Here is a 16,034-nt window from a genome sequence, read left to right on the forward strand (position 1 = left end):
GCTGCCCACGGGTCAAGAAAAGGGCCCGCGCTGCGGGGCCCGGGGGGCGCTGCGTGACCGCGCTCGGTGCTGCCGCCTGGTGGCCACAGCCCGGTACTGCAGCTGGGGAGCGGCGCCCTGTGCCCGTGCTGGGGGACGAGGGGGCGCTGCCGCTGCGGGCGGGGTCGTGCCGGTCAGAAAGGGGGGGGCAGCGATCGGACGAGCCGCCGGGAAACAAAGAGGCCCCCGGCTCTCCCGGGGCAGCCCCGCTGTGAGGGGAACGGGCGAGGCGGCAGCAGGAGGCGGCGGCGTCTCCTCGGTCCCGGGCACAGGGGAGAGAAACCTGCCGGCCGGAGCTCCTTAGGGCTCTCTGTTCACAATGAATTTATGGGCAGGTGACCACCCGCCGCCCTTTTTAGTGTAAAGCAAATGAGCGCGGCTTGTTGTTTCCTTTTAAACGCGGCTGCTGGAAGCCGCGCGGCCAAAGGGCGTGGGGGTCCCGGCAGAGCAGGCGGGTGAGGCTGCAGAGCGGGCCAATCAGATGGCTCGGGAGGGCTGGAGGGGCGGAGCGCTGATAGGCGGGGAGAATGGCAATTGATGTGCGTAGGCAGCCAATCAGATTGCCGGAAGGGCGGGCGTTGAGTTCTCCCTACTGCGCATGCCCCAAAGAGCGAGCTCTGATAGGCGGAGAACATGGTGATTGGCGTGCAGCCGGCAGCCAATGATGTTGCCGAAGAGGCGGGCGTTGCGGTCTCCCTACTGCGCATGCCCCAATAGCGAGCGCTGATAGGCGGCGAGAGAGGTGATTGACGTGTCCTAGGCAGCCAACCGGAACGCGGCAAGGGGCGGGTGCTGCGGTATCCCTACTGCGCATGTCCAAACCGCGAGCGGCTCGGTTCGGGGGGGGGGGGGGGGGGGGGGTGGTAACTGGGAGCGAACGGGAACGGGGGTCGGGGCTGCTGCGGAGCGCTCGCTGCGGCCGGCGGGGTCGGTGCCCGCGGAGCCCGGCGGGACGGCGGGAGAGCGCGAGGGGAACGGAGCGGCGAGAGACGCGGCAGGTGAGTGCGGCCACGGGGACCGTGCCGTTGGAACGGGGGGAGCGGGATGGGCTCCGTTTCCCCCCCGCCCTTACGGCCGAGCTGGCGAAGCTGGTGGGCGGCGTGCGACCCCGAGGGCAGGTGCGCTGAAGGCTTGCGGTCTGGAGCCGCGTCTCCCTCCGGCGCAGCGCCCGTGCCCGGTCCGGCAGTCCCTCCGGGAGCGGCGCAGCCCCCGTTAGCGGGGGCACGTTTAAAAGCGGAGCTGAGGCGCGGTTGCAGGCTCGGTGCTGGGGCGCCGCTTCGGCGGGAGCTCGGGGCGAGGCGCGGCGGGTTCCGTGTCCCGTAGGCGCGGCTTTCGTGCCGCGGCTCTCCGTGTGCTTTTTTGTTTTGTTGCCTTTGTTTTTGGGTTTTTTTTTTTCGGGATTCCCGCGACACGCGGCGCGACCGCTCGCCCGGGGCTGCCGCGGCGGGTCTCAGTGTCGCCGTCCTGTGGACAAAGCGCGGTGCTGCACCCGGCCGCCCCAATGCGGTGCCGCGGCGCGCCTCAGTGCTGCCGCCCTGTGGCAAAACTCGGGTACTGCAGCGCACGGCCAGGGGGCAGAGACGCTGTGTGACCCGCGGGGTTCGCAGTCAGGTCTCCGCGTGTCAGCGTCCGTCCCCCCGACGGGGGTCAGGTCCCCGTTTGTGTGCAAACAACATCCCTCCCTCGGTGCCTCCTTAGAACGTTTAATGGTGCAAATATTGCTACTGCTAACGTTGTCGGTGCGGCTTCTTTCCTCAGTGGATCCGTTCTGCAGTCGGTGGCCCACGAATGCTTGGCAACAGCAGGAGCGGATTGAAAGGACCGTCCGCTGGAGGATGCCGAAGACTCCCGGGTCACTGATGGAAGCAGCTTTGCGTAAAGCAAGGGGTACGTGAAGCCGGGCGTGCGGGGACGGCTGCCCAGCAGGTAATGGGAGCTGAACCTTTACCTCCAGGGACTTCTGCCCAGAAAGCTGAAGATCTTGCTCTCCCGCGAGAGAGCGAAGGGGGGTGTCGATATTGGCCGGCACGAACAGCTCCCTGCTCAGGCTGGCCAGCAGCATTGCCGTGCCGGGGGGCAGGTGCCGGCCTGCGGGCCGGGGGCTGCGGCTGTTTGGGGCGCTGCCCCCGCTTTGTTTTCCTAGGGGAGCCCCCCCACTTTTGGGGGGTGGTGGTACGTGCATATGTAAATGACACAATGTTCCCAGCTGCTTTGTTCTCTGCCTTGTTTTTTCAGGTGCCTGTCCCTGTGTTCTCTTCTCGCTTTTGAAGAGAAGCTGCCAAGTTAACGTATGCTGTGATGAAGTTATAGAAGATGTAGCCCTCATTAACCGGTTGACGTGAGGGAAACGCTTTCTGAGCGCCTGCACGGTGAGGAGACATTTTTCGCCTTTTAGATCCTTCTGCATGAGAGGAGGGAGACGGAAGATTAAGTAACATGTTGTTTTGAAGCTGAGAGCTTAGTTTATATTTAACTAATAATTAACAGATGTGTTGTCAGCGAGAAACCAAACGGTTATAACTAACCTCATCCAATGCAGTACAGCAGTGCCGCTGACTCTGCCGTCCCGTTTCTTTCCCCGTTTCGGGCGGCGAGGCGGCCGGAGGACCCGCTCTGTGCGGCCGCAGGACCCGTGGAGTCGAGGACTCTCTCGGCGCGCCCCGGGGATTTTTCTGGAGAGACTCCTCGTCTCGGTCGGGTCGCCGCGGGGACGCGCGAGGAGTCTTTCTTTGCTGAGAGCTGGGGCCGGGCTTTTGGTACCGGTTGTTGCGGTGCTCCGTTGCGGTGTAAAGCCGGCTCTGTATGTAGCGGTGAGGCGTACCGTAGTTCGGTTTAATTCTTGGATAGGCCTTGGTTCTGACCGTGCACTGGAACGGCAAAAACTACAGCTTTTCCTTTTTCCAGGTTCAGAGCCCGTGCCTCATCTGGTTATATCTGTAAACATTCAACATCTTAGCACGAATCACAAGTGCATTTTTCACAGTTCCCCCGTTTTCTTTTTATCCTCTTGATTCGTGCTTTGGCCTCAACGTTAGCTAGTACTTGCCTAGCGGCGGCCAGGTCCAGTTTGGTGTTACCTTTGAAAATCATCAATTTATACCCTGTTCCTTTTGTTGCCATTTCAGGATCTATAGGCACGGCTGAGATTTGCATGGCTTGGAGTACTGAATGTATTAACCGAATAACGCACGGGATCATACACGGTACAAACAGCTCCCCCAAAGAAGTGATCCCACCAATGGCCGGTAAGTATAGAATTCCATTTCTGTACTGGGACACGCGCAACTCGTTTTATCTCCTCTGCTGTTTTCATGATAGCTTCCCCATTACCATCTATTTCTAAACAACACTCAGAAGTATTCCATTTCCCACAGACACCCCCTTCTTCAGCTAAAAGATAATCTAAGGCTACCCGATTTTGGTCCACTGCAGCCCTGGTCTGAGACAATTGTCTTGCTAGGAGATTCAGTGCCTCAGCTGTCCGGTTGCTTATTACTTCAGCCACTGCTTGCAACCGGATAATTCGGTTTAGCATGTATATTGGGGTACGGTATCCCCAGCTTCCATCTTGGGCCCAGGTGGCTGGGTCATAGTATTCAATTATCCTTTTCGCAGGCCATTCATCATCTCTCCAAGTTTGCGTTCCTCCTCTGGGGACATTTGTTAAACCCCTCTTCTCTCTGTTTAAAGTTTCGTACAGAGGTTTCCCCAGATGACTCCCTTTTTCCTTTGGGAAAAGGAAAAATGCTGGTTGAATTATCCCTATTGTACAAGACCCTCTCCATTTAGGCATTAACTCGTTCTAAGCTCTATTCCCACATATCCAAAATAATCCATCGGGGGCTTTCCATGGTTCGTTGACATCGGTAGAGGCAGGATTCTGCCAAGATCCCCTTAAATCCCCCATTTCCTCCAAGGGGTTTGCTTTGCTTCGATTCTTCCAGCATATCGTTTCATTTCCCAGGCTACAATTTGGAGACCAATATCCATTAGGAGGACAAGATCCTCATGATCTCCCACTTTTATATGAAGTATTCACGTTAATGGGATGTTATACACAGTTGGTCAGTTTCTCGGTCACCTGTTTCTTGTTGCCCCTCTTGCAAGATGTGAATCTGTCCTTAGCAACAAGTTAGCATTCCATTGCTCTGTTTACCACAACATGTATCTGGTTCTCCAGGAAAATGCAGCTAATATGAAGCTTTAGCTGACAGGCAAATTCACTAAAAGAGAAACTTGTTTTGTAACAAAACCAGGACAGCCCCCCACCGCGAGGGGCATGTTTTTTTCCCCGAGGAGTTCAGGAGGGGACCCAGGAGTTCAGGAGGGACCTAGGATTTCTGGGGGGGAGAGAAATGACATTTGTGCCGCGGCGGGTCTCAGTGTCGCCGCCCTGTGGCGAAACTCGGGTACTGCAGCGCACGGCCAGGGGGCGGGGACGCTGTTTGCCCCGAAGCAGCCAGAGGTGCCAGATAAGAAACACAAGCAGTCAGAGGTGCCAGATAAGAAAGAAGCGTCAGAACCGGCAGGAGCTGCGGCTTCATAGCTCCATCAGCGTTGATCTTATGAGTCTGATTTTGATGCTAGTCATTTTGACTTACATTATGCTACAGTGTTCTGTTTGGTACTGCTACTGGGTAACAAATAATTGTGCTGTACCATAGCACGAGATGATAATATAAGGAAGATGGCTCAGCCTCAGATAGGGAAGACGTGAAAGGAAGGGTGGACTACACTGTCTATACATGCTGGATTTTAGGAAAAATAAATTTATCACGGCCTTATTCAAATCTGACTGTCTAAAGCCAGGCATTTCTGTTCCTCAGAGCTCTGCCCCAGGGGAGCTGGTGTGCGGGAAAGTAAATTCAACTGGAGGCGGCTTAGTTTTTAAACTGCGTGATGTGCTTTTTCTGGGGTGGCGTTAACCTGAGAAATTTGGGAACTCAGAAAAAAACATAAAATTTATCTGCACTGCCACTGCCTGTTGTCAGCCCAGCATTTTCATCAGGCAAGGCGAGGTCTAACCTGAGAATGGGCTGCTCACAACCAGAGACCCACGGTTCAGTGAAGCCAAAGGATTTTATCACGGGGTTGTTTTGGGAGATGTTCTGATATGTGACGGGTGTCTGCTTTTGGTCTTACACAGAAATAAATCAGTATGGCTTAATGCACCGTATACCAGCAGGTCTATGTGTCAGGTGGACTTAATGGGTCTGAACAGCTTCACCTGGGACCTCACCCACAGCCTGACCACAGGCCCTGGATCCTATTTAAGCTCAGCCCAGGGCTCTCACCTGCTCTTTGAGCTCTGCTGCAGGAGTGCTGGTCTGCAGCCTTGTTGTTGCCTGTGCTCCTTGGACTGATGCTGTCGGTAGGTGTCTCCTGGATGGCCCCTTGCGTATGTGTTGTGGCTTGTCTGGTCCTGTCTGCATTTGCTCCTGACTGGGTTCCTTGGGTGGCCCTGGGCCTGTTCATCCCTTGGTGGTTCTGTTTGCTGTGTCTGGGCTCTGTGGGAGCTGGGCAGAGCCCTCACTGGGGTTGCTCTTGGTTCCTTTCCCTCAGGGAGCATCTGGAGCAGTCACTGTAATGAAGCTAAACCACCTTGTATGTTGCTTATGTGCATTGTCTTTTCAGGAAGTAAAGAAAGGAACTCTTTCTTCATGAGCTGGGAGATGAATTGTTTAAATTAGGGAGGAGTTCCCCCAGACTGTCGTGTTGGTGGGAGAGCATTTCTTCATCCATGTGAGTAAGAGTATATGAGCTGGCCCCATCTGCCTCAGACATCAAGCTCTATGAAAGGGCATGAATTTTTTGGGATCTTCCTCAATCAAAGATAATATATAATGGTTTCTGACTTCTATGGCGCCTCTTTCCTGCTCTGAAATGGTAATTCTGACAAAGGCGCAATATCTGAGTATGTATTTCTGTAGCTGTCACCCTGATTTCACTAAAAAGTAATACTGCCCCCCATCTCTTTATTTTCCTGTTATAAAAATTACTGTGAGCAAATATGTCTCTTGTAGGCATGGACTTAAACTTTTGGAGTGAACAAGTAATTCTGGTTCACGGGAAATTATCACCTTGCCAAGGGAAGCAGATAACTACAGGAGTAAATCCTCACGGCTCGTTAAAACCACACTGTGGGTCTAGCTGGTGACAAACCACATCTGTCAGACTGGAGATGAAAGCGGCTGTACCTTTGTCAAAGCACTGTGTAGGCTGAGGAGCTTGGTTGTTAGTATAGCTATGCTAATCTGAGAATGACGTTCAGATGGAGGCAAAGAAAGGCTGGGAAGGTGTCTGTGAACTCCCCGTGTTGTTGGCTGTAGTCTGGGAAAGTGGATGTGTTGCTGGATGCTGCTTCCCCAGCGCCTGGGACCACAGGGTGGGCAGCACTAGGGATACCTGCAAGACTTGCTTCACTTGTTTTTCTCAGGCTCCTTGGCTTTTTTTGAAGTATGAGTTTATTAGTGCTCTTCTCTAATTGACCTCTCATCACATTGAGTTTCACATCAGGTTGGTGATGGTCAAGTCACTTATTCCTTTTGTCTTTCTTTGGAGCTTGCTTTAGAGACTAGACCAAGTGGGCTGGCACCCTGGTTGAATTCACTGTGGTGGGTGATTTATTACTAATATACAGGGAAGGACCACTTTGGAGGTCCTGCTGAGATGGTACAGATGTAAATGGCATACAAAATAAAGATGGGGAAATTGTGGCAATGCCTAGCAGTAAGCTGTCACCTCAGAGCAATAGTCCAATGAGGTCTGTGCCCAGGAGTTCCCTGGTTTCAGTCTTTTACTGGAGTTAAATACAGTTTTAGCAGAAATCTTGACTGCAGCTAGTCTAGCTTTGGGCAAGAACAAGGCCGAGCTCCTTTAAATCAGTACTAAAATGGGTATCAGCTGCTGATTATCAACCAGCAAAGAAGTGAAGTGTGAGGATGAATTAACATTGTGTGTCTTTTAGGATGAACTGGCTGCTGTGTCCTGCAGCCTGGCTGCTGGAACCCCTGGGATCTGCAGTCCCGTAGGGGCTGGGAGTTGGAGTGGCAACTCTCACTGGAGTGTCAGAGGAAATTACACAGCACTTCAAACTAAACCTTGCAAGCAGGGCTGAGGGGCTGTGAGTTATTGCTGTGATTAAGCTGATCCAGTCCTGAGGAGGCTAAAGGGTTGCTTAGCGATACTTTAGCAATGACTAACAGTGCTTTACTAGGCTTTCACTGTTTACTATGGCTTTAATACTGGCTCAGTGGGGTTTTTTTTAGTGGAATGTTCTTACTATTTTTGTAATGGTCTCCCTTCTTGAGAAACTGTCAAACTCATCACTTACAGTGACCAGGCAGCAGTTAGCAAGCATTTGATTGCTGATCATGTGTTGATTTTTTGGCCTGACCTCATTAAGTTTCTTTATCTCTACCTTCTCTTTCCCTAGCAGTCCTTAAATGAGCTACAGAGATTAGATAATTTAAGTGCTTTTCATATAAATGCCTCCTAGTCTGTTGACTTTTCCTAAACCACCCCTTGTCCATGTGGAAGCTTATTTCTGGTACTTAAAGGAGAGATGGACTGGGGAAGAGATGGTCTGAACCAGCCCAGAGCCACATCTCACAGAAAACTTTATTATGGTCTTCTGTAAAGCCCTTTAACAGGACAAGATGTATATTGTTCATTTAATGTTCTTCAGCAGCATAACTGTTAAGACAGGTCTCCTTCCTGATGTCAAGAGGCTGCTCTAATATGTAGTATATTCACATAATTTCCGTTAAAAAGTATATTGAGGGCCAAGCTCTCTATTAGCATTTTTAAATTCTGAGCTGAAAAATGCAAGCACACATCAAATAAATGGAACTTCCTTTTCTCTACTGAGGTATCTGAGTCATGGCTGTCACCATCAAAAATGTCTAGTAATATTTTGGGGAAAGGAAAACCCATTAAAGCTGAGGAGGGCATCTGGAGGAGTGCAGAGGAGCAGGAGGCACCAGCCGGCCGGGGGCAGGTGCCGGTGCAGAGACGCCGTGTGACCCGCGGGGTTCTCAGAGGTAAGAACCTTTCGATTTGTTCTCCTCAGGGCACGTCCCTTTGCCTCTGGCCCCCTCACAAGCTTACTCGCCTAATGTCGCCATAAGCAGAAGGGACGAAAAAGGACAAAGAGGACAAGATCCTCACGATCTCCCACTTTTATATGAAGTATTCACGTGAATGGGATGTTATACACAGCTGGTCAGTTTCTCGGTCACCTGTTTCTTGTTGCCCCTCTTGCAAGATGTGAATGTGTCCTTAGCAACAAGTTAGCATTCCATTGCTCTGTTTACCACAACATGTATCTGGTTGTCCAGGAAAATGCAGCTAATATGAAGCTTTAGCTGACAGGCAAATTCACTAAAAGAGAAGCTTGTTTTGTAACAAAACCAGCACAGCCCCCCACCGCCAGGGGCATGTTTTTTTCCCCCAGGAGTTCAGGAGGGACCCAGGAGTTCAGGAGGGACCCAGGATTTCTGGGGGGACAGAAATGCCATTTGTGCCGCGGCGGGTCTCAGTGTCGCCGTCCTGTGGACAAAGCGCGGTGCTGCACCCGGCCTCCCCAATGCGGTGCCGCGGCGCGCCTCAGTGCTGCCGCCCTGTGGCGAAACTCGGGTACTGCAGCGCACGGCCAGGGGGCAGAGACGCTGTTTGCCCCGAAGCAGCCAGAGGTGCCAGATAAGAAACACAAGCAGTCAGAGGTGCCAGATAAGAAAGAACCATCAGAACCGGCAGGAGCTGCAGCTTCAGAGCTCTGTCAGCGTTGATCTTATGACTCTGATTTTGATGCGAGCCATTTTGACTTACATTGTGCTACAGTGTTCTGTTTGGCACTGCAGGCGGGTAACAAATACTTGTGCTGTACCACAGCACGAGGTGATAATATTTCGTAGATTTGTACTGCCAAAGAATTTGCAAGTATATTGCAAGGGGGGGAATTCAAGAGGAGCTGCTAAATTAATGTATAGTGTGATTAAGTTACAAAAGACAAGCCTGTCATCAGGCAGTTGACATAAGAAATGCTTTCTGGAAACGTGCAAAACGCGGGGCTATGTTTCAAGAACTCTCATGTGGAATTGCTGTGTTTCAGGGGGAACTGTGACCGCCCCATGCTCAGCAGACCCCCAGCCCCGGTGGGGGGAGCAGCGCCGGAGCGGGAGACGCGGCACCGTCGTCCGTCCCCAGCGTGCCGGGGGGCGGCTGCCGGCCTGTGGGACGTGGCTGCGGCTGTTCGGGGCGCTGACCCCCGGGTTTGGGGGCTCTGGTATGTACGTATGTGAATGGCATTTTAAAGTAATGAGCTGCCCGCTGGGGCTGTTTTCCTTTTCTGACAGGCGATCGGGAGGGGGAGAAGGACAGAGAGAAGAGAGCTGGAAATATTAACAATGTTTTACTAATGCTACTGATAAGAATAGAGAAAATAATACAAAATATACAAAACCAATCTTGAATGTCTCAGCACCTGCAGAGCCGGCACCCGAAGCGTGGTGAGCCGGCACCCAGCCGTGGGGCTGGCTGGGCGCGTCGTTGGCGGAGCCGGCACCGACGATCTCTGGACGCGTCGAGGCGCTGCGGTGGGTTTTCCTGGAAATGCCAAGGCCCTGGTGTTTTATTGTTGTAACTACTTACTTACTGTAAGACATTTAGAATGAAAACGTGAATAAGAGTAACCAGAAGAGTCTTTGGGAGTAAATAATGCCTGTCATCTACTCTAGCTGTTACTGAAAACTCTGCAGACAGTAATTATCTCCAATTGATGTAGTAAAATTTAAAAGAGTGGAATATAAATACTGGAGCACTAATTGGAAGTAATACCTGTGGAGAAAAAACCTCTAGTTTATAATAAAAAATAATGTGTGCTAGTTAATCCGGCTGGTAGTAATGTAATGATAAAAATGTTAAAGTGTAAATAAATGAAATTATTTAGGCGTGAGCAATAACTGAATTTAATTTCAGCTATTACTTCTTGGTGAACTAGGCAGCAGTTATTCCCAATCTGAATCCTAGTTTAAAAACCACATTGTTTGGAATTCCTTTGAAATGGTAAAGGCAGAAAACTAATGTGGAGTCTTTGGTAGCTCCATTTGCACAACCGTTATGAAATAAACTGCAGGCAGGCATGAATGACTGCATAGGAAACAAAGTAAGGAAGCTTTAGATTTTAAACAGTAGTAAAGTAGAAAGTAATGGGGAGTGTTTAGTATTTAAATTATAACAGAGCCATGAGATTGGAGGCAACAACGCTCAGAACCAAACGGAGTCAAAACGTTACTTTTTTTTTTTTTTTTTTTTTAAAAAGAGAAGTAAAAAGGAACCACTAAGTAGCGGCTGTTTCTAAATGGTGAGGATTCAGAATGGGCCAATCAGATCGCTCGGGAGGGCAGGAGGGGCGGAGCGCTGATAGGCGGGGAGAATGGCAAGTGATGTGCGTAGGCAGCCAATCAGGTTGCCGGAGGGGCGGGCGTTGAGGTGTCCGTACTGCGCATGCCCAAAGTGCGCAGTCCTCAGTCAGGTCCGACGTGAGGCGGGCACCTGGGCGCGGACCGCGGAAGGCGCATCCAATAGGAGGACGGCGCGGTGGGGTGTAAAGCAGCCAATCAGAGTGCGCCGACTCAATCCCGTTTGAACAGCTGCCTGCCTTGCAAACGTGTCCGTGGTGTCTCGGGGCGAGGTGGGGGAGGCTGTGGAGCGCTCATTTTGGCCTCTCCGTCCCGTTTGCCTCGCTCTCCCTCTCTCTGTGTCACCTTGTCTGGCTCCCTGTCACTGTCTTTCTCTGATAAGCTGACCTGCTCTTTGCCCTCCTTTTTTGTGGAATCACAGGCTCATTCTGCTTGGAAAAGACACGTACAATTTTAAATTTGGGGTTGACTTCTAGGGTTTTTTTTTCCCCATTAGTGTAAATCGATGGCCTGTTGTCCTGCGGCTCAATCCCCGTTCTGTTCCGTGGAGTCTTCAATTTAGGATGTTCAGATAAGAAAGTTTGTCCTTCCAGAAAAGGAACAGTCATTGGTAGGACTGAGAGAGGCTTTGAAGTGCACGATCAGAATTGAAGCCAGATTGCACTTGCCGTTGCTGCTGTCCGTCTTGTCTCTCACTGGTTTCCCCACGGCTCCCTAGTGTTTGGGCATGTTTTTTCCCCAAGGAGAGGCCGTGCGGGAGAGGATTGAGAGGATTCAGAGCGGGCCAATCAGCTGGCGCGGGAGGGCTGGAGGGCTGGAGGGTCGGAGCGCTGGTTGGCTGCCTAGGCACGTCAGTTGCCACTCTGTCCGCCTATCAGGTTGCCAGAGGGGCGGGCGTTGAGGGCTCCGTACTGCGCATGCCCCAAAGAGCGAGCGCTGATAGGCGGAGAACATGGTGATTGGCGTGCTGCCGGCAGCCAATGATGTTGCCGAAGAGGCGGGCATTGCGGTCTCCCTACTGCGCATGCCCCAATAGCGAGCGCTGATAGGCGGCGAGAGAGGTGATTGACGTGTCCTAGGCAGCCAACCGGGACGCGGCAAGGGGCGGGTGCTGCGGTATCCCTACTGCGCATGTCCAAACCGCGAGCGCCTTGGGGGGGGTGGGTAACCGGGAGCGAACGGGAACGGGTGTCGGGGCTGCTGCGGAGCGCTCGCTGCGGCCGGCGGGGTCGGTGCCCGCGGAGCCCGGCGGGACGGCGGGAGAGCGCGAGGGGAACGGAGCGGCGAGAGACGCGGCAGGTGAGTGCGGCCACGGGGACCGTGCCGTTGGAACGGGGGGAGCGGGATGGGCTCCGTTTCCCCCCCGCCCTTACGGCCGAGCTGGCGAAGCTGGTGGGCGGCGTGCGACCCCGAGGGCAGGTGCGCTGAAGGCTTGCGGTCTGGAGCCGCGTCTCCCTCCGGCGCAGCGCCCGTGCCCGGTCCGGCAGTCCCTCCGGGAGCGGCGCAGCCCCCGTTAGTGGGGGCACGTTTAAAAGCGGAGCTGAGGCGCGGTTGCAGGCTCGGTGGTGGGGCGCCGCTTCGGCGGGAGCTCGGGGCGAGGCGCGGCGGGTTCCGTGTCCCGTAGGCGCGGCTTTCGTGCCGCGGCTCTCCGTGTGCTTTTTTGTTTTGTTGCGTTTGTTTTTTGGGTTTTTTTTTTCGGGATTCCCGCGACACGCGGCGCGAGCGCTCGCCCGGGGCTGCCGCGGCGGCTCTCAGTGTCGCCGCCCTGTGGCGAAACTCGGGTACTGCAGCGCACGGCCAGGGGGCAGAGACGCTGCTTGACCCGAAGCAGCCAGAGGTGCCAGATAAGAAACACAAGCAGCCAGAGGTGCCAGATAAGAAAGAACCGTCAGAACCGGCAGGAGCTGCGGCTTCACAGCTCCGTCAGCGTTGATCTTATGAGTCTGATGTTGATGCTAGTCATTTTGACTTACATTATGCTACAGAGTTCTGTTTGGCACTGCTAGTGGGTAACAAATAATTGTGCTGTACCACAGCACGAGGTGATAATATTTTGTAGATTTATACTGCCAGACAATTTGCAAGTATATTGCAAAGGGGGGAATTCAAGAGAAGCTGCCAAGTTAGTGTATGCTGTGATGAAGTTATAAGAACTCATACCCTCATTAACCAGTTGATGTGAGGTAAATGCTTTCTGACCCCCTGCACGCTGAGGGGATATTTTTCACCTCTTAGATCCTTCTGCATGACAAGAGGGAGACAGAAGATTAAATAACACGTTGTTTAGAAGCAGAGTGCTTAGTTTCTATTTAACTAGTAGGTGTATTGTCAGTGTATTGGCCAGCGTGCCGCAGAGGAGCAGGAGGCGCCAGCCGGCCGGGGGCAGATGCCGGGTGCGTCCCCAGCTCGCCAGAGCTCCCCCTGAGCCTCCTCCCGCGGCCCCGCTCGCCCCGTGCAGCCGCCCCCAGCTGCGGCAGCTCCTGCGAACCCGTCCCGTGTTCCCGGGCCGCTCCCGAGCCCCACGGTGAAGGCGGCAGGCCAGCCCTCGGCACCTCTCCGGTGGCCCGTGCGGAAGGAGCAGGCTCAGGCAGGGGTGAGCTACGGTGCTAACGGCTGCTGCTTCTTCTTTCCCGCTCCCAGAGGCCACGCTGAGGATGCGGCCGTTCGCTGCCACCCCGGGGATGCCGTCGGCTGCGCCCGCCTCGGGCTGGCGAGGCTCGTCTGGCAGCGCGGCGGGAAAAGGGACGGGGGAGCGCGTCCCGTCCGTGGACGGGTGCTGCCGCGGCTGGAGCCGGAGAGGTAAAGAGGAAGAAATGCGGGGCCGTCGGCCCGACGTCTGCTTCCTGCGGCGGGTAAGAGAGGGAGCCCCTCTCTCCGGGTGGCGAAGGGTCCCTCTGGGTGGCGTGCAGCGGGCCAGGCCGTCAACGTGCGCGGCAGGTCCGTGCGCGTATCCCGGAGCGGGACGGCTGCGTGGCGAGCGAGCCAGCGAGGCTCCGTGTCCCCGAAGCCTCGTCTCGTAGCAGCCCTGACACCCCACCGTGTTCTCCTAGGCTGAGGACGGCCGAGCGCCCCGAGGGAGGAGAGGAGGGGACAGGAGCGTCTGAGCTGTTAGAAGCCTCCTGGCAGCCACCAAAAGCGAGAGCCGCTGTGAGTCTCTGGCCCTCGGGCCTCGTCCCCGGCTTCTGTGTCCTGGTGCCTCCCTGCCCCTCCGTCTCCTTTTTCCCCATGCTTTCTCTGGCCCGTTCTTGTCCCCGCTGTTCTCTTGTCCCCGCTGCGCTCTCGTGTCCGTGTCCGTCCCCCCGCTGCGCTCTCATGTCCGTGTCCGTCCCCCCGCTGCGCTCTCGTCCGTGTGCGTGTCCCCCCGCTGCGCTCTCGTCCGTGTGCGTGTCCCCCCGCTGCGCTCTCGTCCGTGTGCGTGTCCCCCCGCTGCGCTCTCGTCTGTGTGTCCCCGCGCTCTTCTCTTCTTCTCTGCGTCTGTACGTGCTGCTCTGTCCCCCGACCTTCCTGTCTTTCTCTTTCCTTCCTCCCTCCCTTCGTCTTCTCTCTCTGTGCCTTTGTCGTGCTCAGCGTTGCTGGCTTTCTTCATTCTGTACGGCGCTGTTCCCATCCTCGTTCCTGTTCTGAGCCTTCGTGCTGCCCCCCGCCCCGTTTTTCTCTTTTTTTGTTGTTTTTTCCCTGCCCTCCGTCTCTCCGCGGGGCTCCTCATTCCTCTCTTTCTTCCTCCAGCCCCCTGTGCTCCCTGCGGTCTCTCTCGCTCTGCCATCGGTTTTGCCTGTTGCTTTCCCTCTTGCTTCCCGTTGATAGGAGGGACAAAAATCTTTTAGAAAACCCTCGGCATAAGGTAGCAAGACCAGGCCTAACGTAACAGAAACCTAACAGAGAAAAACTGGCTCTACAGGGACTGGAGGTGGCGCAAAGCGGGATGTCCTTGGCTCGCAGGCTGGGAAAATGGAATGTTCCACTGAATGGAGAAGGAGCTACTTGAGTAGCAGCACAAAATGACAGTGGGCGTGCTCAAGAAATGAGGTCGAGAAGCCGACAGTGGGGCGGGGGGGCACCGGGGACCGCTGGAGACCCTTGGTGGACACGCTGGCACACCAAGGATGGACTGCCAGCGAAGGGTGGGGTTATGGAAAGAGCTTCCGTCTAATGCATTAACTAAGCGCTGGGAGCAAAGGAATATCCAATAGGTAGATGTAATCAATACCAAGAAGCGTGAGTCACATGCACGCTCGATTACAGGGGCGATCCTTGAGCGTGCGGTGCGCTGTATTGAAATTGCCTGCCGTTTAACACTTTCAGAACAGTGTTAAAGAGTCTTTTTTGCCGATGTTTTGGTATCTCCCCGCATCCCGTGGTTTCTCGCTGCGTCCCCGTGTCCCGCTCCCTGCCCGTGGCCGCGTTCCTCTCTGTCCCATTGACCGTGCCGGGCTTTTTTCCTCCGTCTCCGCCCCGCCGCGCCGATTTGTTTCTTCCTCTGCCCTGTTCCTCGGTGCTCTTCCGGCCTCTTTTCCTCTGTCCCCCCCGCTGCTGTGTTCTCTGCCTTGTTTTTTCAGATACCTGTCCCTGTTTTCTCGCTTGTGAAGAGAAGCTGCCAGGGGGCAGAGACGCTGTGTGACCCGCGGGGTTCGCAGTCAGGTCTCCGCGTGTCAGCGTCCGTCCCCCCGACGGGGGTCAGGTCCCCGTTTGTGTGCAAACAACATCCCTCCCTCGGTGCCTCCTTAGAACGTTTAATGGTGTAAATATTGCTACTGCTAACGTTGTCGGTGCGGCTTCTTTCCTCAGTGGATCTGTCTTGCAGTCGGTGGCCCACGAATGCTTGGCAACAGCAGGAGCGGATTGAAAGGACCGTCCGCTGGAGGATGCCGAAGACTCCCGGGTCACTGATGGAAGCAGCTTTGCGCAAAGCAAGGGGTACGTGAAGCCGGGCGTGCGGGGACGGCTGCCCAGCAGGTAATGGGAGCTGAACCTTTACCTCCAGGGACTTCTGCCCAGAAAGCTGAAGAACTTGCTCTCCCGCGAGAGAGCGAAGGGGGGTATCGATATTGGCCGGCACGAACAGCTCCCTGCTCAGGCTGGCCAGCAGCATTGCCGTGCCGGGGGGCAGGTGCCGGCCTGCGGGCCGGGGGCTGCGGCTGTTTGGGGCGCTGCCCCCGCTTTGTTTTCCTAGGGGAGCCCCCCCACTTTTGGGGGGTGGTGGTACGTGCACGTGTAAATGACACGATGTTCCCAGCTGCTTTGTTCTCTGCCTTGTTTTTTCAGGTGCCTGTCCCTGTGTTCTCTTCTCGCTTTTGAAGAGAAGCTGCCAAGTTAACGTATGCTGTGATGAAGTTATAGAAGATGTAGCCCTCATGAACCGGTTGACGTGAGGGAAATGCTTTCTGAGCGCCTGCACGGTGAGGGGACATTTTTCGCCTTTTAGATCCTTCTGCATGAGAGGAGGGAGACGGAAGGTTAAGTAACACGTTGTTTAGAAGCTGAGAGCTTAGTTTATATTTAACTAATAATTAACAGATGTGTTGTCAGCGAGAAACCAAACGGTTATAACTAACCTCATCCAATGCAGTACAGCAC

The 16,034-nt window shown here is 54.5% G+C and overlaps 2 long non-coding RNA genes across 2 annotated transcripts; both read left to right on the top strand.

The window, feature by feature from the left end:
- The first annotated feature begins 1,835 nt into the window (after window positions 1–1,835).
- On the top strand, window positions 1,836–5,593 carry LOC309444743. Its single transcript, XR_014185148.1, has 4 exons — window positions 1,836–1,926; window positions 2,275–2,408; window positions 3,165–3,284; window positions 5,222–5,593. It is a non-coding gene; the product is annotated as an uncharacterized lncRNA (long non-coding RNA).
- Window positions 5,594–11,639: 6,046 nt separating this feature from the next.
- On the top strand, window positions 11,640–13,608 carry LOC309444615. Its single transcript, XR_014185108.1, has 3 exons — window positions 11,640–11,759; window positions 13,101–13,259; window positions 13,511–13,608. It is a non-coding gene; the product is annotated as an uncharacterized lncRNA (long non-coding RNA).
- The last annotated feature ends 2,426 nt before the right edge of the window (window positions 13,609–16,034 follow it).

This window comes from Streptopelia decaocto, assembly GCF_964273445.1.
Source record: "Streptopelia decaocto genome assembly, chromosome: 11".
In the NCBI taxonomy this organism is placed as follows: domain Eukaryota; kingdom Metazoa; phylum Chordata; class Aves; order Columbiformes; family Columbidae; genus Streptopelia; species Streptopelia decaocto.